This window comes from Bombus bifarius, unplaced genomic scaffold (assembly GCF_011952205.1).
Source record: "Bombus bifarius isolate JDL3187 unplaced genomic scaffold, Bbif_JDL3187 scf7180000007996, whole genome shotgun sequence".
In the NCBI taxonomy this organism is placed as follows: domain Eukaryota; kingdom Metazoa; phylum Arthropoda; class Insecta; order Hymenoptera; family Apidae; genus Bombus; species Bombus bifarius.
The window spans coordinates 333,237-359,657 of NW_022884376.1; the positions used below are offsets into that span (position 1 = coordinate 333,237).

At 41.4% G+C, this 26,421-nt stretch overlaps 1 protein-coding gene and 1 non-coding gene across 5 annotated transcripts in view; one reads left to right on the plus strand and one right to left on the minus strand.

The window, feature by feature from the left end:
• Nucleotides 1–26,421, plus strand: part of LOC117205875 (probable Ras GTPase-activating protein) — a 253,178-nt gene that overhangs the window by 5,164 nt on the left and 221,593 nt on the right. The gene's annotated exons all lie outside the window — the stretch shown is intronic.
• On the minus strand, nt 22,416–22,565 carry LOC117206192. The gene has a single exon (XR_004487350.1). It is a non-coding gene; the product is annotated as a U12 minor spliceosomal RNA (small nuclear RNA).

Sequence of the window (26,421 nt, forward strand, 5' to 3'; positions counted from 1 at the left end):
CAAGGTTTCTGGTGGTAGCTTTGCTGTTGCCCTCCTCCGCTGTCCGCTCACTGTCTCGCGCGATGCTACGCGTATCTGTTCTCACGATTGTATCGCCTCTATCGGAAATAACTAATCGGACTCGCATTCGTTCCAAGCAATTTCTTTTCAGTTCCGCAAGTTACTTATAATCGCGTCGTTTAAAGTCGCGTCGCGTCGCGTCGCGTCGTTGCGGCAAATCGAAAGGAAAAGGAGATTTTCGATGAGACGATACGACAATGGTTCGACTTTGGAAATTTCTGACGTTATCTCCAAGTTCCTCTGTTATTTCCTTCCTCTGTCATTTCACCAACGTGGCTTCTGACGTATCTACAAAGGTACAAACGGAAGTCACGTCGCGTCGGTGACGGAGTACAATGAACTCTATTGGTACCAGCTTCTGATTACGATTATAAAAGATTCTGATGCGCTAACTCGACTTTGACGTTCGTTCGAACGCGTTTTGCAAATAGTTTCCCGGCATTTAAGATTTAACTATAGGCAAATCGAATAAGTTTAAACTGAAATAGACAAACTTACATAATTGCGAAAAAGATGTATATGGTTCGGACGATTCTTGCTTCGATTAAAACTTGTTATTGAAACAGTTTACGCGCGTCTATCGGTATATCGAAGGAATCTAATAAATCGATCGAAAGGTAAATCGGTATTGGTAAGATGTAATGGAACATTGTTAATTGGATAACGTAAGGTTTCAAAAATATATTAGTTACACGAGTATGTAATTTTGAAGTTGCGTAGAATTACGAAGGCTTCATTTCCGAATGACTGCGCCGCGCCGCAGTTTGACAAAGGCAAACCGAGACGAACGAGGCGGTTAACTTATCCTTTACCTCCTTGAAATTGTTTAATGTGTTTACTCAATCCGTTCTCGGCTCGAATGCGAACACGGCCTTCAGTTTTCTTAATTTCACGATACGTACTCGCGTACGATGTCCAGGCCGGCCATAAAGGTTCGCGATATACGGTACGAGCCGGCAACCAATGGAAATGTGAAAGGAAACAGGCTTTTGTTATCGTAAACTTGGAAGAGCTGCCTCTGCTTATAATAAAGAAAACGAATGGATAATAGGATCGAAGGGAGGAGTTTTGTTACGAATTTGTAGACGTTTCAAAATAGTTTCCTACCGCAAACGTTTCAAGAATCGGATCGTTCTATTAATTACGAGACTGCTTTTATTGCCATTGTTTTTTACATTACGCCGTTAATACCAACGCATTGCCGATAGTGGCAAGATTTGTTCGCGATTTAAATAACTCTTCTTATCTTGTACAGTTTGTAAGTTTGCTTGAAAAAATTGTGCGAATAGGAACAAGAATCAACTTTTACCGCTGGATCTTTGCAGCAGATCTTTGGAACAGATGCAGATTCTAACTGCGATGTAAATTCGCTACATTGTAAAACACCGTTCGATTTTTCAACTAGAAAGAAAATCTAGCTACAACGTACACGAATACACGCGCATAATCTTCGAAAATCTTTGCTGTATCGAGGTTATCGGTAATGGCGATGTTCTAGCGTTTTGCAATCTGTCCGGTTTCGTCTTCCGGCCAGGTGGAATCTTTGATAGAAATTGGGAGAAAAATTCCATTTGCTAAAAACTGTTGTTTACCGTGTTTCTCGAAAGGACGAAAGAGAGATTAGCTAGGTGTTCTGTTTCAACGGAGAATGAGAACTCTATTAATTATGCGGTTTATCTAAGAATGAAGCAATTCTTACGGTAATAATTTTCAATTTGTGAAAATAACGAGGAGAACGATATTTTTCAAGTACGAGAATGCAGATATACGTACAATTAAATAGACAGGCTTTTCGTCCGATTTGTGATACAGTTTCGTACGGTCAATTTGTACCAGTGTCAAAGACAGCTACGACGAATAATTTGTTAGCGTTTCCGGTATTACGCGTCGTTTACGAGGAAGCACGCGCGCGTTACGCTCGGGCCAAACCATTCGTCGATGATTTACGACGGCATCTTGTGCAAATCGAGGAACCGTCACGTCGAGATATGTAGTAGGAGTCGTAGTAAGAGCTGGTCCCTGTCAAACGATATTTACCAGGCTGGTTTCACTCGTGCATGGATATCATTCACATTCGCATCACGGCATATATTTATGCCGAATCGTGAATCGTTTGGTGCGAACGAATATAGAGCAGAAAGACGCGTGCGCGCAGTTTGCTTACGTGAAAAGATCGGACAAGGTGTGGTAATTCGGCAACAGGATTCTTTGCGACGTGAACAGACTGTGCAAAGTATCAAGATCTCGTTAAGCTTCGCACTGATCGTCTCGAGGTTTGCTTTTCCGAGTCGTTTAACGACACTCGCCGCTCTTTTCATCTATCGCCACGCTCGTCAGTCGGTTCTCAAGGAAACCAGTTAGATACTGTAATAGACGGATAGACGGATAGACGGATAGACGGATAGAAGAAATTGCGACGAGAGAGCATGAGCGTCCGGATAAACATGGAACGCTTGAAGGTAACCCGCTAGGCAAGGCGATGCAATAATCGGTCACGTAGAGAGCATTTGCCTCGTTTAAAAATCAAGAGGACACTTAACGCGCACATGCGCTCCAGATGAAATCAAGTTATAGCCGGGTTAAAATCGTTTGCGATCGATTACGTTTCTTCCGGAATGATTCTGCTTTTTAGAATAGCTGTGTATCTAAAGTATTTTTTCAGTCAGACTGAAATTTCCAGGAATTCTCAAGCAACGACGACGACGACGTTTACTACTACTTTTCCATTTTCATAATTTACGTTTAAAAAAGAAAGCTTATAATCGAAGTTGAAACAGCTAATACGTACCTCTGTCTAGATTGTCCGAATAAATAATCGGCAAAAAACGGGGAAAAGCGAAAAAGAGAGTCGTGTTTACTCCGTTGCAATTTACACATCTAGTATTAATGGGTTAAAAGCAAGGCGTAAGATCGTTTTGTCAGTTTCCACGCGATTCTAATCACCTGGCGATCAGTAATTTGTTGTCTATGGAATTGTTCGCGCCGCTTCAATTACCAGGACTCGCGCCGTCTGTACACAAAAAATCATTAAGGGAGACGAAGCGTATCGGCAGGCGGGGTGTTATATACGGCGGATAAAGATGATCGGCCGTGGTTGGACAAGACAACGACAAAATCCGATAATTGGTCAGGTTTGGTGCATTTTCAACGCACGTGCGTCGCGATCGCGACGTCTCGAGCATGTTGAAGCGTTTTTCGAACACCGTTCTTGAAGCAGGTACCGACGCGGCGCGGCGCGGCGTCCTCAACTCCGAACGGAGGTGCACGCGTACACCGTAATGGCGATAATTATCCGAGTTTATTACCCAACGAAGGCAAAGGATAGGTCTGGCTAATAGATACTTTGCATCCTGATAGACGACTAGGTAATGGTGGGTAGGGGGCGGACGTTGAAGTTAATTAACGAGCCGGGTACTACAGATACAGCACGTACTACAGATACGCGAGGAACGACGACAAGAAATTAATCGAACGTTTCGTGTTCGACACGGACCGAAATTGCTCGAAACTTATTCGCGCGCTATGGTTAACTATACGACCGATGTGTATGTGCCTATGTTTAATAGCTGCACGCAGGGCTGCCAGGTGCGATGGCCCGCAAGCCGGACGGTATGAAATTTCGCCAACGTCTCGTTCGATGCTTCGCGCATGTTTGGCTTGTTTTCATTAAGGTAATTACAAATTCGATGATGTCACGAGGGGAAATGGTGCACGGTGCCTTCTCGTCTCGTTGCAAAGTCACGAATAGCCTTTGCGTCGAAATTGAACGTCGGAGGTGAAACGCTGCTTGTGCTTTCTTATCGTTATCTTATTTAATTTTACTTATTTAATTTTTACTCGAAAACGTAGTCGATCGTCGCTAAGAAGAAAGTCACGAGATAATAAATGGACTGAAAAGTTTGTGTATTGTTAATGTAGTATCGGGGAGAAGGGCCCAAGGAACGTCCAGCTAACTACAGACGATGTCGCGAGAGCCGAGGCGCTGTCGGCTCCATCAATGCATTACCGGGTCCTTCAGGTAAATAGGTAAATAGCCGAAAAGACCTACGTGACCCTGGCTACTGTAGAACACGTGTGCGGTGGGCCCAGCAATAGACAATAGAGTGCTAAATCGGCCAGAGAGTGTTAGTCGAGAAGCAGAGTACGAGCTGAGCGGACACGGAGTGTGAGTCGGCGTGCGAAGATATCGTAGTCTGTCCTTTGTTATCGAATATCACTCATTAAAATACATCAAACTTTAAACTCTACCATCATCACTTATCACTTACTCTAAGAATCCACAAGTTACTACATTAATATCTCGTAGTAACGTACGTTTCACGATACGTGCATGTATCCGTCAAAGTACATATTCTTCGAGTTTTTACGACTCGATTTAGCATGTACGCAACATTCTTAAACATAGGTGATTATCTACTAATCATAAAATTCTGGTCGTCCGATGGTTGCAAATTTTTCACATTCTTTTTACAATATATTCTCTCTTTTATCGTATAACTGTTCACTCGCAACTTTATTTATTCAGCTGTTACAGCGAAAAATAAGATACATAAACGTCGGTGATCATCTTTTTTATCATATTAAAATGAAGTCGAAATAACATAAATTTTGGTCAAAGACTATTACACATGACTCATCGCGAGTCCGTATAAAATAAAGTAACGTGATCGTGAGTCATGCTAAAGTGAAACCGAAGTGCCAGTGCTCCGGTACATGAACATCCTCGTACATTTGCATATCGATCTTCGCGCTACAAGGCAAAATTTACGCATAGCGAATACAATAAGATTTTAAGTTTCTTCGAGTCCTCGAGGATCTCGATTCGCGTTTTAAACGAGTCTGGCATTTCGGTTATACTTCGACAGCTGTGGGATAATTATCGATACTTGTTGATTGGAGTTGAAAGTTGAATCGCTTGTTTCATTTTATTCGCCATTTATTTATCGTCATTGATACGCGTTTCCTTTCGAGACGTTCGATTCTCGTCTGTTAAATCTTATTGTAATATACAATATACATAAATATATATGTGTATGTAAAAGAGACGCAATAAGCGATAATCTGTAAGTCCGAGTATATTATATCTCTTATATGGCTGTCGATATCAGTTTAGGTGTAAACGTGTTTTTAGATTTTCTCTGTGGGAGAAAGATCGTGTCCTAGATGCTCCCTTACTCGCGTGTCCGTTACTGTGCGATAGATTGTCCGTCAAATGTTAATTTAACCACGTGCAATCGCTCGTGTATACACGTGCTTCGAACGTTGCACGACATGTGAGCACATACATACGTATACATGGTGGCCGTACGTGTAAACCGCGAATGACGCATAGCTGTCACTATGTCGAAGGATCGGTGGAAAATGGCGTGAAATCCATTTAGATAGCTGCAATTCTGTTTCGATATCTTTCAGAGAAATGGAAGAGATACAAGCCGAAATGTTTCTTGACCAGATATACATTCTCTTTTGTAACTAGCGTTAGGCACCGACGTTTAACTACTCGGAAACGATGTTCCTTTGTTTGCGAAAATAGGCGAAGATGGTGCCGCAGTCAACTGCACGTGGCCGCTTGTAGCGTGGCAATGAATAAAATCCTTGCAGGATTGGATGGGCCAAGTTTGTCTTACGAACGGTTTGATTATGAAAGGCAGTAAGAGAATAATCGTGAAAATGTATAATTTAACGAAAAAATACAAGATCCGTATGCGGTAAGTCTTAGGATAGGGTAGGGTTCCAGGAAATCGAGCTTTTTTTTCGACGTTACTCTACAAGAAGTTATAACGAGCAAAAACTAGGCCGTCGCAATTTTCAACGACTCTTCACTCGCCGATGGAAAGCACCAATTTCATCGTGCAGTTAAATCGCGATCGGCCGATCGAACGTAACGTAAAACTTCATTTTTCCGAGAGTTCATGTGTTTCGTACAATCGTATTATGAATTTCATCGGTATTTTTTTATCCTGCGATTTGATTTATCGCAAACGAGGGAGCTGCTTGAAAGAATATTACCAAACGGAGAAGGCGCAGCAGTGCTACGGGACAGGCTGTACTTACGTTACGACCCAATTATGCTGCAGCCCTGTTGCCTCGAATTATGGAAAAATTTATTGCCGATAAATTATCGTAGCACTGTGCCTTAATTGTTGGCACTGCAGAATCGGTCGTCGTTGACGATGACGATATAAAACATTCTGCTCCTTGTATGTCGTTCGAGTACACAGTCTATTCGTTACAACTATTATATTTATGATCAGACTACGAGGTGATTTATCGCACAAATGTTCGAGTTTATAGCGAGAGTTTACCTCTCTTTAACAAACGTTTAAGAGACATTTTAAACTCGATCGATTGTCAGTCTGTGATATACACGGAGCTTTGACAAATTTTAAGGTTGCTTTATGGTTGATACAGAAGGCAGGAGTCGGGCTGAGTGTAGAGACAATGGCTAGAACGAAGAGTGGTTTTTTCTACAGTATCGTCGATGCTTTAACGTTTTATTTAACGCATAGCGAGAGAAACGGTGATTTTTTTTCTTCAACTTGATCAGATATTCCAAGGGTTAACGCAGATCCGATTCGGTATTCCTTGTTTGTTTTTAAATCTTAAGCAAATTCAACATCGTAATAAGAAATTTTCAGCTTTTCGATCAAGTTTTTCGCACGTTCCACTCGCTAATTCGACGAAAAAGATGGAGTGGATCGTGTCTGTGTATGTATGGGAAAATAATTTTCGTACGCGTCCAATTCGAAATAAGAGCAGCGCACAGGAATGTCAAAACGAATCTGCAAGCGTGTATCGTGTATGTTAAATCGAACGTTGTACCGTAGTTAGGAGAATCGAACGTTTCTGTGGAAAGCATCGCGGATACGTATCAGCTATACCAGCTATATGATGTGATAGCTTGTTTGTTGGAAAATCCGCTACCCTTCGTCCTAATGCGGCTCCCAAAGGGAGCTACCTGTGTAATTTGGCTTGCTTCGACGTCCCGTATTACCTTTGTTTAATCCTGACAACATGGCTATCGTCCTACACCTTTCACACATCTAGACTAACGCTATTAGATGCATGCTATTAGATATGCTGATTGTCTTTATTAAAGCTTTTCTCCTGGGTTAATTAAATAAACGTGGCATAATTTTGCTTGCAACGCGAACCCTGTGTAAAAATTTATAGCGATCTCTTTTAATTATAGCCAGTCTAGATAAAGTCACTGAATCTTGCAACTTTAATCCAAATTATTTTTCGTTGATTCATAAAGCGACGAAAGGGAAAAGTAAATGGATATTATAAAATGTACCATAAAATGTATTAACGTACCATTAGTTGGTATCATTTAGAGATTTACTATATATTGTACACGTTTAATTTGCTCATTTGTAGGTTACAAATTTGTTCGTCTGCTTTTTCAATTTTTTTAAACAGACTCGGATTTGTCCGCCGACTTTTAGATCGGCCATGAAAACGATTAAAATCGGCGTTTGAGGTTCGTATCGGTCATTGTACTTTCGCTGCCATTTTTCGAATGTATCCTCGATTAATAACGCAACGTATAAATTTACAAACCGACCATTTAATGATATGATAATTTATCCTATCAAATATACTTAGGTGTACGCTATGACATTCGTTTGATCAAAAACAAAGTCTATCGTATAACGTCATTTCAAAAAGTGCATCTACATTCCACAAAGTATTTTCGTTCGATCAATTAAAATAGTCTCACTGTAGGCTAGGGTTCGGGCACAATTGTTTAATCTTTCTCTGGATAGCTTCTCTGTGCTGCAAAAAGCCATCAAACAAGCGACGCCCTGCGTAATTGAAATTACGGCAGAGACTCGCGTATATCCTGGTAGGATGGCAATCGTTAATTGGCGAGCAAACGGCAACGAATTTAATACACACACGCTACTCCTATCTCGGTTTGTGTATACGTAATAATACGTCTGTATTTACTGTCGATGTTAACGGTACCAGGTGAATTATCGAATCGACATGGTACGAAGTTTCAGCTTTTTCCTTTTTCATCCGATACAAGGTATCGCCGCATTTACCGTGGGCCGTGGGTATTTTGAACAACGTAAAAATATCGAAAATCAAATATCGAAAACGATCAAAGGGATACGAAAACGAATGAATCGACGAATCAAGCAAAACGAGAAAATGACACCCTGCTATTTGATATTTTTATTTTCATATATGTATACGTATTTCGTTCTGTTTTGTAAAATAACGTAGCGCAAGATGCAGCGAGAGTATGGTTTTACCGTTTTACGAGTATCAGTGGAAGCGATGGTGAAAGTAGCGAGACTAAAATACCGATTACAATATTTACTGTAGCGAATCAAGCGATCGATAGTGTGCCACCGCTAACAAGTCCGTAAGAATCGTCGTTTTCGTCTTCGGTGTCAAAAAAAAAAAAAAAAAAGAAAAAAAAGAGAGGAGGGAAGGGAGTTGTTTTCTCAAATTTTCGAAAAATGTATCTGCCTAATTATAGCTATTCTTGATGAAATTCTAGTTCCGTACTAAATCACATTTCTTGCACTTGCTAATGAGATATGGTAAAAGAGCCGCGGTTTATTCTCTTACGGAATCATATAATTAATTAATTAAGCTTGTCTGAACTTGAGCGAATGATACATCGTATCGCCGTACCGACCGAAGATTAGACATCGTGATATGATGTACGCGCATCAGGTCATGTTGATCCCACACTCCCGGCAAGGCTTTCCTTGAGACGGGATGAAAAAATAATACCAGTTCCGGCATAATGTGCAGCATAATAATCGCATGTACACCGGTTCTCTGCCGGTTGGTCTTGTAACAATATCACGGTAGAAATTGCCCTTTGGTTCGTAGGTAGAATTTGTTAAGAATCGTACTGTCGTCTGTTACGCGTCGATTCAACTATCGTATTTCCGCTACCTGTTCTCCTCGATTCCGTTTGCCTTCGTTATGCCTACTCCTTGCGATTTCCTTTTATCCATGCAACATCGACTAGATTCGTTTCTCATGCACGCGATTCTCCGGTATTTCCGAGAAACGCTTCGTTTACTCTCTTTTACTTTTCTTAGTTGCTTTCCCTTCCCCCTCTTTTACAGTGGCATTAAATATTCTTATTTTCTGATTATCATTCGTTGGCACGTTAAATTTATTTTTTATTCAATTTGTAACCTAATATTTGATCGTTATTTAACGCGCTACGATCGTAGCTGTTTCGCCACGTCGCCTTGTATTTTAATATCGAAACTTTAATCACGAGTATCTCGAAGGCATTAAATATATTCAACTGTGTGATAGGGCTTTTTTCACGAACGGGATGACGAAATCTACCGGTATTCAAAGTTTCAACGAGGCAAGCGAGCCGATTATTATCGTTATTGCGTTATTGTATTTAAATTACTCCAACACTTATAATTAGGATATTTTGCTCGGCATGTAATTTGCTAATTTGCCCATTCCCCCCCCCCCCCCCTTCAATCCGTTTCGCATATCGTACAGTCGCCTGTTTTCATCGTTTCATTCGTCAGATTCAAAGGAATAAATCGACGTCACAGTCGGTCAACGTAAGACACCCGTGTCGCCCATTTTCGCTTCCGTCAGCGATAAATCGCGATTGCTTCTATTCCTACTGACAATTTATCGCAGTGTTAATCTCGCATTGCGATCGTGGGCCAATAAATACGTGTATCGATGTTACGCAGCTTCGTGAACGCGAGCATGGATCATTACGTTCGCCAACGAACCTATGCATCGTTCTTCTCTCGTATCGTATCGATCGTAAATCTCGGGAACATCGTTTTCTACCGTTTAAGGATACAGTTTCAGCCAGGGTTTTGTAAGACTCTATTGATTGACGTACCGGTTAAATCTGACGGGGCAAGCACCTTTCATGGCGCACGGGCGATAATTTGAAGTATATTCTCACGATACGAATAGGCTTTGTAGAAATCGTTTCTCTTGCTGGAACGTGAGCAGGATCTCTTACTCTTGTATCGCATGCCTTTTTCAGGTACGATGGTTCCGAACATTGTAACGTTTACCAATCGTCGCATTTGCCAATTGATGGTAAGCTAAAGTTTCCGTTACGTGTAAATTTGCGATGCCAAGTATAAAGCAACCATCTATTTAAATATTTGATTTTCTACGATTCACCTCATCAGACACGATCGAGACGATTCTTTGCTTTGAATAAAAGAAGAAATATTTGTAGTTTGCTAGCATGCAAGGATAAATAATAATCAGGATAGGACAGAATAAATACGACGGGAAAAAACGATGGCTAAACTGTTGAGAAGTCGTAACACATTATATTTCGAACAAACTTTCTACGTTTATCGTCGCTTTTCGATTGCGCAGGTTACAATTGATATTATCATAAGCATATCATTACTTTATTAGGAAAGAGAGTAAACCGGACTGTTACGATATTACGTATTCCGTTTATTTCTGCCGTTTCTCATTTACCAATCACGCAAGTTTTCATCGACGTAAACATCTCGTCCACGCGACGTTAAGTAGAAAACTGAAAAACTCGAGCGAACGTAACAAATAATCACGGAGATTAAGAGGAAGAGAAAGAGATTAAGAGGAAGTAATTGGTCGAAATTTACCGCTTCGCTTTTAACCGCGGAATAGTTATATTATTATTATTTATCTGAGTAGGTCCCTTGGATTCATCGTGGCCAATATCTTCAGAACGAAATATATTCGTGAGGATTTATTGGTTGCGCGCGTAACCGGTGAGAAATAAATTACCCGATGATGTACGATAACTGTGAAAGACTGTAAACGCATCTACGTGCACGCCCACGTGTTTCTCTATTATCCTGTCAAATATTTACGATCCATGGTGTTCCGAAGATGGTACTCTTTGCGTAATTCTTATCCTTTTCGCAGCCTGGTCGTAAAGAGATCCCGATAGTTCGAGTCGATGGAGCATTATCTTATCGAATTATCTATCGTTTTTCTCAGCTTCTGCGTTGTAAATTATTTTTCACTGAACGTTTCAGGGTTGCAACGTCGGGTTTAATAAATTCGTTTCTTTTCTTTACGCGTATGTCCGGTTCGCGAAGTTACCCCGCGCCTATGCGGACCTTAACACCTTAGGCACGTTACACACGAGTCGCAAAGGAAGGAACGCAAATTTGAACGACAAGCTGGCGTCGTGTTTGCGTTCTTTCAAACGAATACGATATCGTCAAAAGTGGAATGCGACGTCCACGCGGTGCATCCTTATTGTCACTAATAATTTAGCAAGTAAATATAACGGTAAAGTAAATCAAATTTCGTATCTCTTTTCTTAGTTCGCGTATAGTAAAGAATAAGAAGTATAAAACGAATAATTCTTTCGTTTTCGTTTCGTACGTATCGTCTTCGTAGCGGTGTATCGTGTAATGGCTCCTGAATCGTAGGAACACGTGGATTTTATAACGTGCAAAAATAATTGGAAATGAAGTTTCGATGTAAAATTGTCGCGACTGCGAAAATAACGGCTCTTACGAGTGTAACTATCTTTCCTGACTTTACCACACCCTACGGTTAGCTGGGCACGCCCGTATAGTAGTTTGGCGTGCAATTAATCGACGCGTTAACAGGTCAGCGTTACCAACCAGCGGATTAAGACGCGATCCTTCTGCCTGGCGATTAGTCTGTCGTAGAATTTGCTTTGGCAAGCTGTCCGATAAGCTTTACATATTTGTTACTTTCGTCTACCTATACAGTGCCCATTGATAATATCCACTTTGCGTATAATATTCACGTGTTGCGTATAATCTAATATTCACGTTATTATATGCGAAATCCCATAAAGGAATAAATATAAAGTAGCATCGTTTGCAACTCTGTCGATCGTGTTTAACCGATAGACCATAGATATATAGGGGACAGCGTGCGTTTTGTCGTTGAATGTAACGTATAATATAGCGGTTATTTCAAGGATCGTCGACGATAGAGTAATCGTAATCTAGATTTACCTTAGGGACGAGAGCCGTCTGGATCGTTCGGTGGTGCATTGACTTAATCCTTCGTAAGACCCGGTATTATCGTGTTGAATCTTCGATAATTGCTGTGCAAGCAATTAACGACCAAGTCGTCTCGCGGTTCATCTACGTAGAGAAACAAAGATATCCGTCGAAAGATACATATCCTCTTATTAAAACATTACGCTTCTATCATCGTTGGCAGTTTGCTTTTTACAAGCTTCCGAGAAATTCGACAAGAATAGGCCATTGTGTGCAAATCGAACGATTTTTTATCTTTCTGTCGCTAACAGAGTATTAAGCAAGAACGGATAAAATCATAAATCCGATAAAACGCGAACAATGCCGGAATAAACGGCAATTAATTAATCAACGACGTACTAGTACTCGATTTTTTCTTACGGCTCGTATTACCTGCTTGAATTTATCCATTCTTGTTGAATTTGCTTTGAATATCATCGTCAGACAACTTCTCACGATCGTGTGTTACTAGGCGATCGGACTATGCATTATGGAGTGCAATTCCGAGTTTCTTTGCCTCGCTTAACTCTCATTAACATGTCAAATCGTGAAACCGGCGGAATTCCGGTTTCGCGTCTTTCTTAAGACGCGACTTTTTCTGCCTACGAGTCTCTTGAGATCAACGTTTGTTCTTCGAATTGCTTCGGAGTGCAGTGACATTTTTTGCCGACGAACAGTTGCCTTCCGCAAAACGGACAATGTCGTTAAACGTGATCGCTTAATTATGTTCTTTCTTCGAATGCCATAAAACAGAGGGAACAAAAGATGCTGTTCTCTTCGCGAACCATTCGTAATCGTGTCTATTTCCCGCGTGTTCGTGCACACATTTCCGTACGACGGTTAATCAACGTCCGAATAAAATTTTTATCTCGTTCCGAACCGATGCATCGAAACGTAGTTTCGTGTTTTCGATTTTAAATTACGAAGGGAAATTTTAGGAAGAAAAACTTGAAACTTGGCCCGCTCGAATCCCGTAGATAAAGAAGTTGAGATATTTTGTGGAAATATTCATTAAGTAATTTGGAAGATTCCGTCGAAGGAAAAGTTACGCTCGCCTCTGTTACGTCTAAAGCGACGTAGCCGCTTAGTAAGTTACATAGAGAGTGATTTAGTTATTTGAGTTGTTTCTCCTTCGTACCGATACGTTTCCCCTTGTTACAGCGTATACAGATTTCCGGCTACATTACGTATACGCTCTTGTATGAACAAAGTATATACGGAGCTTTGCGATTCACGGCATTGTACTTGAACGCGTATTGTTATCATGCGGGTGTGTCCACAGGAATACGAAGTGTCAGCGCAGCACTCTCGTTCCTGTGAACAAACACGTGCCATTGTTACTTTTACCACTATATTATGAACCCTATTTCGATTAACGTGGCGTGTTTTGCTCGAACAAAGATTTTAATCGTACTATACCAACTGCGATAGCTTATAGTATGATAACGGCGAAAATGGTTACTTTCACTTGGATAGTTTAATTAACAGTTATTAGCGTCGGTAATGCGAAATAACGTTTTAATTAAAAAATTGGAACGCGGAGACGATTTCTGCTTGAAAGTTCCATCATGGAAGGTCAAACGAGCGTTAAACCAGTGACACGCAGAGCGTTGAAATGCAATTCGCATTTCGCGCGACTCAAATAACATAAAACTCTCGTAATTTTTATGTCCGTGAAAATGACTGCAACACGCTTTTCCAGCATCGTGCAAAGCTGTATGACAGTTCTAAATAATTACACGGATCGTGCAATTACTTTGAAAAAATCCAAATTTCTTTTGCCGTAAGAATTTATCGTTCTTTCACCCGGTAAAATGCAAATTCATCGTTGATACTGGGGACTGGGCGCGGTTATTAGCCTGGTTCGTCGATCGTGACAATTTACGATTTCCCAGTGGGAAAGTTTCGTAAGTCGGGAAGAGAAATGTTCTTTTAAATTTCGACACCGACGATACTCGGTAAACGAGCATTCTACATCCTATATTCTAGTTACGACTGCGATGCCCTGTATATCGAAGACTATTCGAGGAACTTGCGAATTAATTCACTTTATCGTGGCGTACCGGATTCGATTTCGAAATCTCGTAGCTCTTGATTTTGCCTCGGGAATCGTTTGTCTCCAACGTGATTTCGATGAACGTGATTTCGAGAACGAATTGCTACTTATTAATGCTATTATACGGTAGTCATTGATACCAGTAAATACAGCAAGTTGTCAAGTTCACGGCGAAATTTAAAGAGATACTTGTCAAGGGATACTCGTAACTCGATTGATAAATTCATCGATGAACGAACGAATGTGAGAGAATAGAAGGGACAGGGATCGTTATCTTCGTTAGGTATCGCCAAAATGTAAAATTCATGATTCCAATTCAAAGTTATTGGGTTGCGCGGAGAAGTATAGGCAGTATGGCGGGAGAAAGCTTGATTAGGGGCTAATGAAACTTGGAATATCTTGGCAAGTCTATCCAATCCGGGGACTCCCTCGTCACTGCGAGTTATAGCATAATTATGCCGTCGCGTCGCGTTGCGTCGTCGCAGTCCATGTTAGCGTTTATTAAGCTTCGTTCCTCGATTACGCACCGTCGTCGCTTCATTTTACACTTTACGGCGATGATGAGACAAGATGGATATACGCGCGCTTACGATGCCTTCTATATGTGAAACGCGTTTTAAAAGTTCCATTCGGGGTAATAAATCGTCTTGGTTACGAAATCCTAATTAAGGTGAAATCCGTTCGAAGCTCAGATATTTTCTTTCCCGCTATCGTCGTATAATAGTAGTATCTGGGTAATATAATATTTCGGCCTCTGTACTCTGTGCCGAAGCTGCGTTCCACATTTTACTCGTAATTTGCTTGTATTTACATATACAGGTGTATTTTTGTAATAAATAACGTGATTTTAGCTGAAGCTTCAAAGAATTCGGTAATTAAAGCGGCGGAGATGGCAATTAGAATTCGACTTTAACGATAAATATTCAGATTGAGATTACACGCTGTAAGGTTTATAATTTAAATAAAGAACGAAGTAACCGATCTCGAAAGTTTTCTCATACATATTTCATGTTTCTTCTTAATGACCTGACAATTCCGCGTTTAACCTTACGATGCATTTATATACTGTTTGTTCAAGGTAAAATAATTATTTTGACGAAGGGAAGTTATTTTTATTGAAATTAGGACAGAAAATTAAAGAAAGAAAATTAAATTAAAGAAAGGGTATTTTTAACGCGTGTGTATGAATCGCACAATGAAACATCGCTAAAAAAATAAACGTGTCGTCGTTATTTCGTCTTTGTTCCGCTAGTAACCGTTTGTACAGTTTTTACGCGCGAAAAATAATTACGATTAGGAAGCTTACATCGTTAATGTAGATTGGAATATTCTTGTGCTATTCGTTTTGGTTGACAAGAATGATCGAACGTACGAAATCGAGGAACTCGATTATTTCTGCCCAATCCGTCGAATCGATGTATCTCCAGTACGAAGCTCCTTCTTGCTGTTTACATACGAGTGAATCTCATATCTGCCATGCCATCATTGGCAGGAAGTGGGAAATTTCAGGTACCGCGGATGAATGGGGAAAAGTATTTGTAAATTTATGCGATAATTGCGGTATGTAACAGATGATTCGCGACAGCGTTAAACTTTAATCGAATTGTCGTTGGTTGACTGGGTACGTATCGCTGGCGCTCTCTATGGCATTTAATCGATCGTCAAATCGGCAAGCATTGGATGCAAATAAATTTGGAGCCGAATGTTCTATTCGACTGGTCATATAGTTTGGTTGTCGATATTACATTTCGCTGTCAATGCGTGTTAACGCAGGGTTCGCTCGCGATTCCTAAATGCTTTCAGAGAGCTTCGAATAGGAGAAATCTGTATACCAAACCGTTTTCAGTTTCGAACGTTAGCAAAACTATCTTTTTGATTTAGTATCTGCATTATTTTGAATCGTGACGAACGAAAATCAAATCGAACGAAAAGGGTCGTATTATTACAAGTGGTTTTTTCGTTTTTAGCTGCCGCTTTTACGCCGATATACGTTTATGTAATATGTATGTAAAAAAATTTGTAATTTTAGAACGCGTTGACGAGCATAGGGGATGGTAATGCACGGTAACGCGCGGTAATCAAATCAAGCATATTCTATTCTTCTTTGCGAACAATACGACCCTTTCAAGTTTTGGACTTTTAATATCCTGTACGATATAGCGTTATTTCGATTAATCTAGAAAATAGGTAGAATCGTAAAGAATGATATAGGATATAGCGGAGTAGAATAATTTGTAAGGGTGTATCCTGTGGAACGATGAACGCAAAATTGCTTAACTTTGCTTCAATATCGTCGAACGATATTGGAAATAGTTTCCCCTGGCACGAAATGAAATTTCTCCGTGGGAACATCTCGCCCGGGATTGTATCGCGTTTTTCGTGCAAAATAATCCGAGTCGAGTCTGGATTGAAACTTGACGACAATTAATGAGGCGTATTGTACCGTCCAATTTCTCGCTCGTTACTCGTCGCGTCGCACTCGCGTTCAATTGTTTCTTACTCGGTGCGGGTAACTGGTCGATTCACGATAGGACGTAGGCCACTCTCGATCCCCTTTCGCCTCGTCCTTATAATACACACCGGTTCAAAGTCTTCTTCTCTTTCCCGTTAATAGGAGCGTCCCTGTTCACGTTCCCTCCTCTCTTTCCCTCTCTAACCATTGTTCACGGTGTGGACGGTCCATTAAGGGCCTAGACGGCAATTCGCAATTCGCAATTCGCAATTAAATGCTTCTGCGAACGGATGCGAGAAGCACTCGGGTCTCTCTCTCTTCTCTCTTCTCTCTTTGCTCGAGGAGAGCCACTTTCGCCGGCATCTCACTGCGTCGTTGGTCTATCGGAATTTAAATAGCAACTTGAAATCTCGAGCGATCGATCCGATGGATTCTAGGATAGTAGGAAAATAATACGAAACGGACGATTTGAATGGTTCGCTTGGGATCGCAAGTCGGACGATTCTTAGTTCGATCGTGCCATTGTTGCAACGATATTATCTTTTGCGCATTTTTATTTCTTTTTTCGTTTCTACGAGCTACAATTTTATTGAAAAACGTCGTCTCATAGGTAAGGAGGTTTTCTAACAAACAGTTAATTTCAAACAATCGCTAATAACGCATGCACGTATAGTCGTTTACTTTTATTCGATATACACATCAACGAAAGATACATTACCTACTTGTAGGATGATTTAATATTTTTACGTAGGCATGGGATCGTTTAGTAGCATTGATATAATTGTTCAATTTCATGACTGATCGAAAATTCGAATCGAATAGAAAACTGAAGATCGAATCTTAAATAATCGATAATTATACATAATTTCGATGATCTCCGAAAAACTTGCGACCATCGAGCCACCGTAGAACGTGGTTACTTTCTTAGTGCGATTTAATTGAAAAATTCAAAGTACTGCCACGAACAGCTACTCTCTTCCAGACAAATGTAATCGAGCTGTAACAAACGTAAGGAGCTGTACGCGCCATGCTGCAGCCTTTAAAACGAGTATCCATTGAAATAAAGCGAGAAAGCGATTCTAGAAAAGCTTGCCCTCGACGTAAGCTCCACGAAGAAATTTGGCTAAACGACTCGGACGAAGGAAACGAGAGAAAAGGCTGGCAATAACAGAATGTAAACAACGTCTGGCAACTTTTCAGGTAAGAACGTGCTTTGCGGAGCGGACGAACAAATTTCTCGCGAAACGAGAGAGGAAAAGGATACCTTTTGCCATGGCCTCGTAGACTCGGCTCTCGTGTCCTTTTCGCGAATGTGTCTCTAACCAGGATGATGCTCGCCAGAATGGAATTTCATTTGACGAGTTTGCAAGAAGGGGAGCATACGTCAAAGAGATACCGTCGTTGTTTCCATCCAGCCGTGGAAAATGTTGCATACCATGGACGTGTGTCCATGTGCCTCTCTGTACCTTGATGTACGCGAAACTACGAACGCGACCATCTTTGTCGAAATACGTATATCCTTTTCTTCTTCTCGATTTCTTCGTTTTCCTCAATTTTTGGATCAGCGGTACGGAAGTTTTCTATCGTCGAGCCAATTTTCGTGGAATAAAGGCGAGGCTAAAATTCCCATTGTACACCCACGATGTATTTTCTCTGACACTGTGTAACGATGTGCCTAACTGTCTCGCCTGGGACGACCTTGCAGCGCTGTAAGGTACCTGTACGATCTCTTTTGTAGCGATAAACGAGCTGCAAGAGACGGACGCTCTTATCTCGAATCTATCTATGAAAAAGTAAATACGAGATTAGGGGACGACGATGGTTCAAGTGTGCGCAGGTACTCCGAGTGAAAGCGAAAGATTGCAAGAGAAATAACATTGTACTCCAAACACTTTACCTGTCATTTACCGCCATTCAGTTTTTCCTTTTTTTACGAAACACTTCAAGTTTTTCGATCAATTTCCAAGTACATTGTTCGAACACAGCGTAACTGCTACGTCGTTTTATCGAGACACCGACTTCAAACCTACGATTTAGTTAAAAACCTGTAGGACGATTTGTGCGCGGCAAAAGGAATCGGCGAGTTTGCTCCCTTTCTTTTTTCTTTTCCAGAAACATGAACATCGTAGAACGGCGCTTTTAACGGTTTGTAAAGTAACGCACGAACGCGGTCGTTGATGCATGTCCCTTATCTGTAATACGCGCCATGCATGGCGAGCGTGTTTCCGGCACTTTCTGTTCGCAGTTGCACCTATCTATCGACCCGTCCCGTCGTTCGGCTTAAGCTTGTATCCGATTAAGACGGCTAACACTTCGAATTTGACGCAATCGTTCGATTTCAGTCATCGAACGTCGTGAAACGCGGGCCCGCCTTCTCGAATGGTAAATAACGGAGAAAGTTTATAAAACGTGTCCTCGGAGAAAAATAAATTTTGCTCGTGGCGATCGACGAAAGAAAGCGATTCATGTCCGGTAAAGAAAATAGATTTCGCTTGGATAAAAAACTAAATTCGAGTTGTTTGCTTCCTCGTTTCGCGATATCATTCTAGATTTATAATATTTATTTAGATAAAAGCGCGTAACGATTAGTTTCCGTGTGAACGAATCTAATTTTCCATAGGCGGGATGGCCGCGACTGTTACGCAGAAGTTTCGTTCACCGGAAACAATTTCAACGTTCGAAGCGTATGTAGAAGATCGATTCGCCGAACCTCGGGTATCGACTTCTATTCACGATGCGGCAGGTGCTAAAATGATTCTGCCCGAACCATCGTTCGCAAGCTCGTTTAATTACACGAGCGGACTGTTTTGTCGGCGATCCTTTCGGTGCCTTTCGCCATCTCCTCGTAGCGGCAAATGTTGATAATCTAAGAGAAGAGAAGGTGAATGCCGAGGGAACGCGGTTACGTTTCCGCGGCTGACAATTCCAGTGACAAAGGAGAGAAGCTTTGACGGTCGGTTGTTCAAGCACCAAACTTATCTCGATGTCTTGCGTGTCAGGACTCTGCGTCACAAAGGAGTATACAGCTCAACTCGTGGCTCTTGGTAGCTTCAGCTTTTTGCGTCCCCCCCCCCCGTTTTCCTTTTTGGTTAAAAGGAATTCGATGGAAATTCGATGAAAGAAAACATGATATTTATAAATGACTAGTAACGGTACGATATTTGTCGTAGTCGCTAAATTCTGTCTCTAAATTTACGAGCGAAAAATATTCTGTCGCGTCAGCTACGCGTTGCCCGGTCGGTAAAAACTACCATTTCGGCGCGGGACATCGCAAGACCATTTAACGTTCATCGGTGTCGTTATTGTCGCGGCTCTGTCCAAAGAGTATGCTCGATAAAACACGCACAAATATCCGACAGACAAACTGCAGTTGATTGTAACGCAGCTAATTGAACCACGCTTCGAGAACCACTCGTTTATCGTTCGACACGTAGAAACGTGCGAGACTCTGGTGTACGCCAGGAGCTCTATGGGGACTGGCACGGAACGCGACAGTCGTGTACCATGGGGACCATGTCCCTGTTTCACTGTCCCGATACGGATGAAAAGCTAACCGGTTGATGCCGTACCAGTTGTTATTTCGCCGCTACCGTCGTTCGTTCTCCGCTTCTTCGTACGATTAGAACTACTATGATTAGCAGCTCGATAGGAACATCGACATATAGGAGAGTATTCTTATACCATTCGACACGATTCAAATTTTCATGCTGTTTCTGACTAAATTTTACCCTAATACGTTCGTTGCTTCTGATTCTGCGTCAAAATTCCGCGTTACAATTCCGATTTTATAATTCGATGAGTTTGAACGATTACGTATTCGTCTAAAAGTAAATAGTTACAGTTAAAGCAAAAAATCAAAAGTAACGTGAACGTGTGTGCTGTAATAAAAAGAGCTTATCTTACAAGATTGAATCGTTTTCCGGATCTATCAATCCGCGCGACATTTAAAAAGCATTGGCGGTAAAGTCGGCGCTGGGTGTTTCGAAGTAATGGAATTTTCTGTTGTAATTGTGTAAATGCGCGCCTAAGCCTAAAGGACACGGAGGCGCGCACCGTTCATACGATAATGTGAAAGTGCCTCGGTCGTTATTCACAGGGACACACCGTACGCCGTACAGGAATGCACTTATCCAATCGTCGCGGGCACGCGTGTACGATTCTTTCGTTCGCATGCCTGCACGAACGCTCTTTCTTCCTCCCCGGATTGGCAAGCCTAATTGCTCCGTTTCGTGGGCGATTGCCGATGGCCAGTAATCGGAAGATTACCAGCGAGGTCTTGGGCGTCTTCGCAGCGAAAACAAGATAATCGCGCGGTTCGCTTCGGCTCTTAAGAGATTTTAGTCGAGCAGTCTCGCTAACGGGAGTATTTTTCGCGCATTCGATAACGTTTTAACGCATTCGATTCCGTGACGTTCAGTGACGTCGTTCTGTTGAGAATTTCTTGAAAACGCGAGTGTAACACAACGCGTGTGTATGATCGATTTTATAATAATACGTTATTTTTTGTACATTATGAGAAATGCATCGATCTAGAATTATCGATATTACGAGACGACGTACACCGGATTAACTTTGTGTGAAATACGTGTACACGTTTGTACATACACGTACATAGCAGTGTGTCCGTACAGGACGTACAAACATCGCGGCGTTTAACAGCAACGATACTCTTTTTTAATTACGATTATATAATACTAATAACAATTCTTTTTTGTATATGTCAATATATTCGCATCGACATAGCGCGAACCATTCCGCAATAGATATCTGTAATTTTTCTACGCGTATTAATCTAAATTCCTGTGATAATTATTTCACATTTTTTGCTGGATACGCGTATGTACATATGGACACGTGTATATTAGATGCTAAACCTTTAAAGCTTTGACGCGCTAATGGCAGGTAGATAGTTGGTTTGTAGTTATAGAACGCTATTCTGTGCCATTTTTATCCGATAAATTATTTGTCTCGGCTACGCACCGTCGTCACTCGTACATACTCGGTCTAAAGAGAGCTTCGTTTTCTCGTGCTTTCGTAAAACGTCCAGTCAGCTTCCTGTTCTCGAGATCTCTTCGTTTTATCGCGCATATGTAACAAGAAGAGTCCGATCCCGACCAATCAGTGATCCCGAAATACCCTTCTAAGCTCGCTCTTTGCACCCGCTCTGTCAACTCCCGTATGAATATACATGCATAATGTATATGAAAGAGTCTGTACATGGGGGCCACGCAGATTCTGGCGGAGTGGCAAACTACGACTAGATAGATTGCACCGGCGGGTGCTGCAGTTGCATTTTCGCTATTCTACGGTAACCTCGTTTCAACGGATTTGCGTTCTGGCATCGTAGAGGTGTGTGAAACCAGTGATAGCGGTATTTAATTTCGCAGCCAGCTGTCTGGGCTTTTTTTCGGAACGATAACTTGAAATTAACATTTCGATAGAGTCGACGGAGAAGTTCTGTAAGAACTCCAGCTGCTCTTCTATGCGTCCTATAAGTATTGTCGATCGTCAAATATGTCAATCTCTCTTATATGCCTTTGAACCTCGATAACTTGAAATTTTGTTTCAGTCACATATTTCAAAAGCTTATTTCATTCGATCGATAGATTCGAGTCGAGCGGTAGTTTTCTTTGTTTTATAAAATGCATATACGAGTAACACGATCGTGTAAAATTTAGAAAGATAATGTTTCGTTACGAATTCTCGTATTTTTTTTGTACGAGGCACGAATTCAAACGCATTGATAGTAAAAATCTGCTCTGGTCTTTAACAGCACGAGTGGAATCGAATCCTTTTTTGTGTTTTTCATTCCTTTTTTACCTTTTCTTTATGTTTAAACTTTATCCACGAGGTAGATCGCTTCACCAGGCTGCACGAAAAAGTAGTTCGCACTGCCTTGGGACGACCTTTACCCCTTCAAAAATATGGTCGCTTAATAATTAGCATAGCTAAGCGTTACCAAAGCTCTATATTTTCCTTACTCATTAGTTTAAGGCACGATTTACCGATGCGTCTCACTGGCTCTTGAGCTTGCACGGTTCACTTTTTACTCGCGAGAAATACAAAAGGAATTTGCCATCTATTGGATACTACATAGTACCAGAATTCACAACGCGGGAAATTTAAATCATAAAGGCGCGATTATTAGATAGAGAGATAATATCCTGTTGAAATAACACGTAAGATTATATTGACTTAAATTATAGGCAAAAACGTTTCGGAACAATACGTTATTGGAAATTTTTTATGATTTGTCGAAAGTGTTAACGATATAACGAATTAAGTAACACATAATCGACGAAATACTTGTTTAAGCTTATGTTTTTTTTTCTTTTTATAAATATTATAAATTTCTCGTTTGAATACTATAAACGACAAGAATGAAAAGAGAGGGTAGGGTCTTCGCTTGGAGAGAAATCTTTAGAAGTAGGAGCTCCAGTTGCAAAGATGACGAACCTGATAAACGAACTCTAATGGTTTCATTATGCCGTAATGAACGCTCCATAATTATATTAGGTTCGTTATACGCGGTGCTTATTAAAATTGTACGGCTGGCCAGGTATCTTCCCACGAGCTCTCTATACTGTGACCTTTTTCATGCTTTTGACTCTGATTTTCGTTGAAACATTCATCGGAACACGGTAAACTATATCAAGGTCTGACGCTAACGGCAGCAATTACGAATTGCACGAACGTAGTACATTGTGCGTAATAGTTGAAATAACTACACGCTTGAAATACATTTCGCTTAATTATTCCGTTTGTTTAGTTGGACAGTTTTGATCCTCGATTCGGACGTAACAAGCTTCTAATCTGCCCGTTTGCAATGAACTAAATGCTTGCCAACAGACTGTAGCGTTAGCGTTAATTATATGGATTGTACAGCTTATGTGTGATAGGTGATAATTGTTATTTCCATGGTTTTGGTTCGCTAATATTTATTGCTTCGATCATGGAACTTCTCAAAACGATATTGGACGATATCGAACAAGGATAAATAAATAATAAGTATCATAAGCGGCGCTTGTGAAAGAAGTCGACTTAAATCGATTATCTCATTAAGAAGCTTTAAAGGAACGTCTTATGCAGCTAACAATGACGATAAATTACTGAAAAACTAATACGTTGTTGAGAAATGAATAATCCCTTTAAAAAAGTATCGGCAATAATTTCACAAGTAACATCTAGTATTACGTTAAGAAATTGAAGCTTCTACCTTCGTCTTAGCCCAAGCCCAAGGGCGCACAAGGCGCATGATCCATCATCCGGTCTGTCTGATTGCGAGCGAGACGAACAAATCCTTTTGTCTTTTGTTTTTTACTTTCTTGTTTGGCCTCTATCGCGAAGGAAGAATTCTTACGCAATGCCGCGGAGCTATAATTAAGCTCGATGTGTCTCTGGCAATACGATGACAGCCGGTGCGCGAGGTCAACGTACACAATTTGCTAGGAAACGCGTGCCTCTGCGTATGAAGCGCTTGATCCCTCCCCTCCCCCTTCTGGCCCTAATTATCCGGGCTGCGCTCCCTTCAGGGATCGTATGCACTCCGAGCGTTGCCGAATAATCCCTCGTGCGACTTCACCGTTGCCCACATTGTACGCAACCTGTGACATTGTTTCGAACACGTACACGCATTTTCGTATGCGCGCACGCGCTCACAATCACTCACGAAGTACATACATATATGTACGAGTATATTCGTTTCTTCTCTCTCGTGCTTTCGCCTTTTCCTTTTCCACCTTGTCTTTCGTGTCGACCGTTGAGTCGTTGCTCTTACCGTACGATCGTATCTGTCTTTTGTCAGCGAATCGATAGTCTTGCACGCGCGTTCTGTGACAACGTACGCCGCAGTCTGCGCGGTAACCCGCGTCGTACCGATTCATGCTCTCTATTCGTTGTGCGTACGTTCCATCGAAACGATGCGATGGATGGCTACGATGGATGAAAAGACGTTCGTGAACTCACGGATGAACCACGTTCCAGCTCTCCAAGTCTTTCGTGTACGTGCAATAGCTGGGAGCTGAATGGCCGATGATGCGATCTTATTGCCGATTGGAGTGTTTATAATACGTACATCTATAGCAACTTGTAGCCTTCTGCGCATCGAGGATTTTCTCGTACGACCGAACTTCATCGTATGCTTTTCAACGTTTTCGAACGAAACATCTTGAAATCAACGGTTTTGTTTCATAAAGGAAAGATTATAGATAGTTTTAAATTTATTCGTAAAATAGATATTACGAGGAATCCAACACAGGTACGGGTAAAAATGAAAGTCACGAAGTACAGTTCGCGTTCGTTTCTCCGTTCGAGACGGTATCTTAAGTCGGCAGGCCGAATGAATAATCCGCTTGACGCGAAGACAAGCAGAACGTACAAACTTGTGCTTACTTAATAAAGCTAACGTAGAACAGCAACGGTCGGAGGCACGTTTGAGAGAAGGTTTTGTCGTATTCTCGGACAAAGTTCGAGCGTAGATCCAAGAGTGGCGCGATGCCATCCCAAATAACGAGGCTGCAATTTGTCGTCTCGGCAATATTAAACCCTTCTTTGTTACGACCTCTGTCGCTAACGTTGCTCTCGCCGTTGTTGCATAGAGGATGTCGCTTACCAGTTTTTTGCTACTAGCGACGCAGAGTGCTTTCTAAAAAAATATTTGTATCGTTTACTTCCAAAGCTTGGAATTTACGTTACGGAGCATATAACGCGTTAATTTTAATAGTTGCGAGGAGAGTAGATAATAATAACCGGGTGTTTTCCTATTAATAAAAAGGGGACGCTTCGGCAAGCTTTTCACTTTTGCCCTGATGTTATATTATCCGTGTTATTCTATAATACAAAAATAATACGACTTGTGGCATAAAAATATGTTTTGCGATATAAAAGTATGTATCGGCCGAATGCTATAGAAAAGACAAGTTGTTTCGTTGAATCGAAGCTACGTGTTTCATAGCCGGCAAATTCCGACGGTCGGTCCGTCCTTTCTTTTTCGAATGTTCTTTCGAATATACCGATATCAGTGACGAAATCGATCGAAGACTTGCCAAAAAGAGAGAGGATTACTTTCAAAGCAGTGGGTGGAATCGATTAAAGCGCTTAAGAGCACGTGACGCGTACGTAATATGGCAAATTTTCCAGCCACGATCGCATTATCGTTACGCCATTACAACGGGGTCGGTGTAAAATGCGTCGCAACAATGGGACGGCAGCGGCCACCCTTTCACGCATGGAAAAAAGCGGTAGTTAATAGTCGTATCCCCGTTATGCGCGTACGTGTGCAAGTTGGAAGGGAAAAAGCCGGGGTACGAGGGCTGGAAACGAAACGAACGCGGTGTAACTCTCAAGGGGATTGATTCGGAGCGGTCCAGAAGCATAGAGGGTTCGTATCGATTACTCGCACCCATCGCATCGGGCGCATCTACGTGGAATACGGCAGAGTCGTGTCCCTCGATACCCACCCTTCATCTTCCGCTCGCCATTGACTACTCGAATGGATTTTCCATCGGTTTCTGAAAGCCTTTCGTCGCGTATAACAACGAAGAAAGCGAACCTTTGAGGGAAAAACGAGGAAGCCCTCGATCTATGAAGGAGTTTCTCTTCATAGAATTTTATCGATCGTTCTGGCACGCGCACGTGCCATTGCCATTGTCTAGCGAGAGTTTACGGAATGTCCATTGATCGGAGATTTATAAACGGAAAGTAACGTGATCAATGGTGTGCGCGTGTGTGTCGGATACGTTACGTCGTTGATTATAGAAATTCCGTTTAAGATATACTACTGGAGTTTAACGTTCTGTATTTGACGTTACGATAACTAGATTCATAGTCGTACAGATAGTCACGCGGACTGCAAA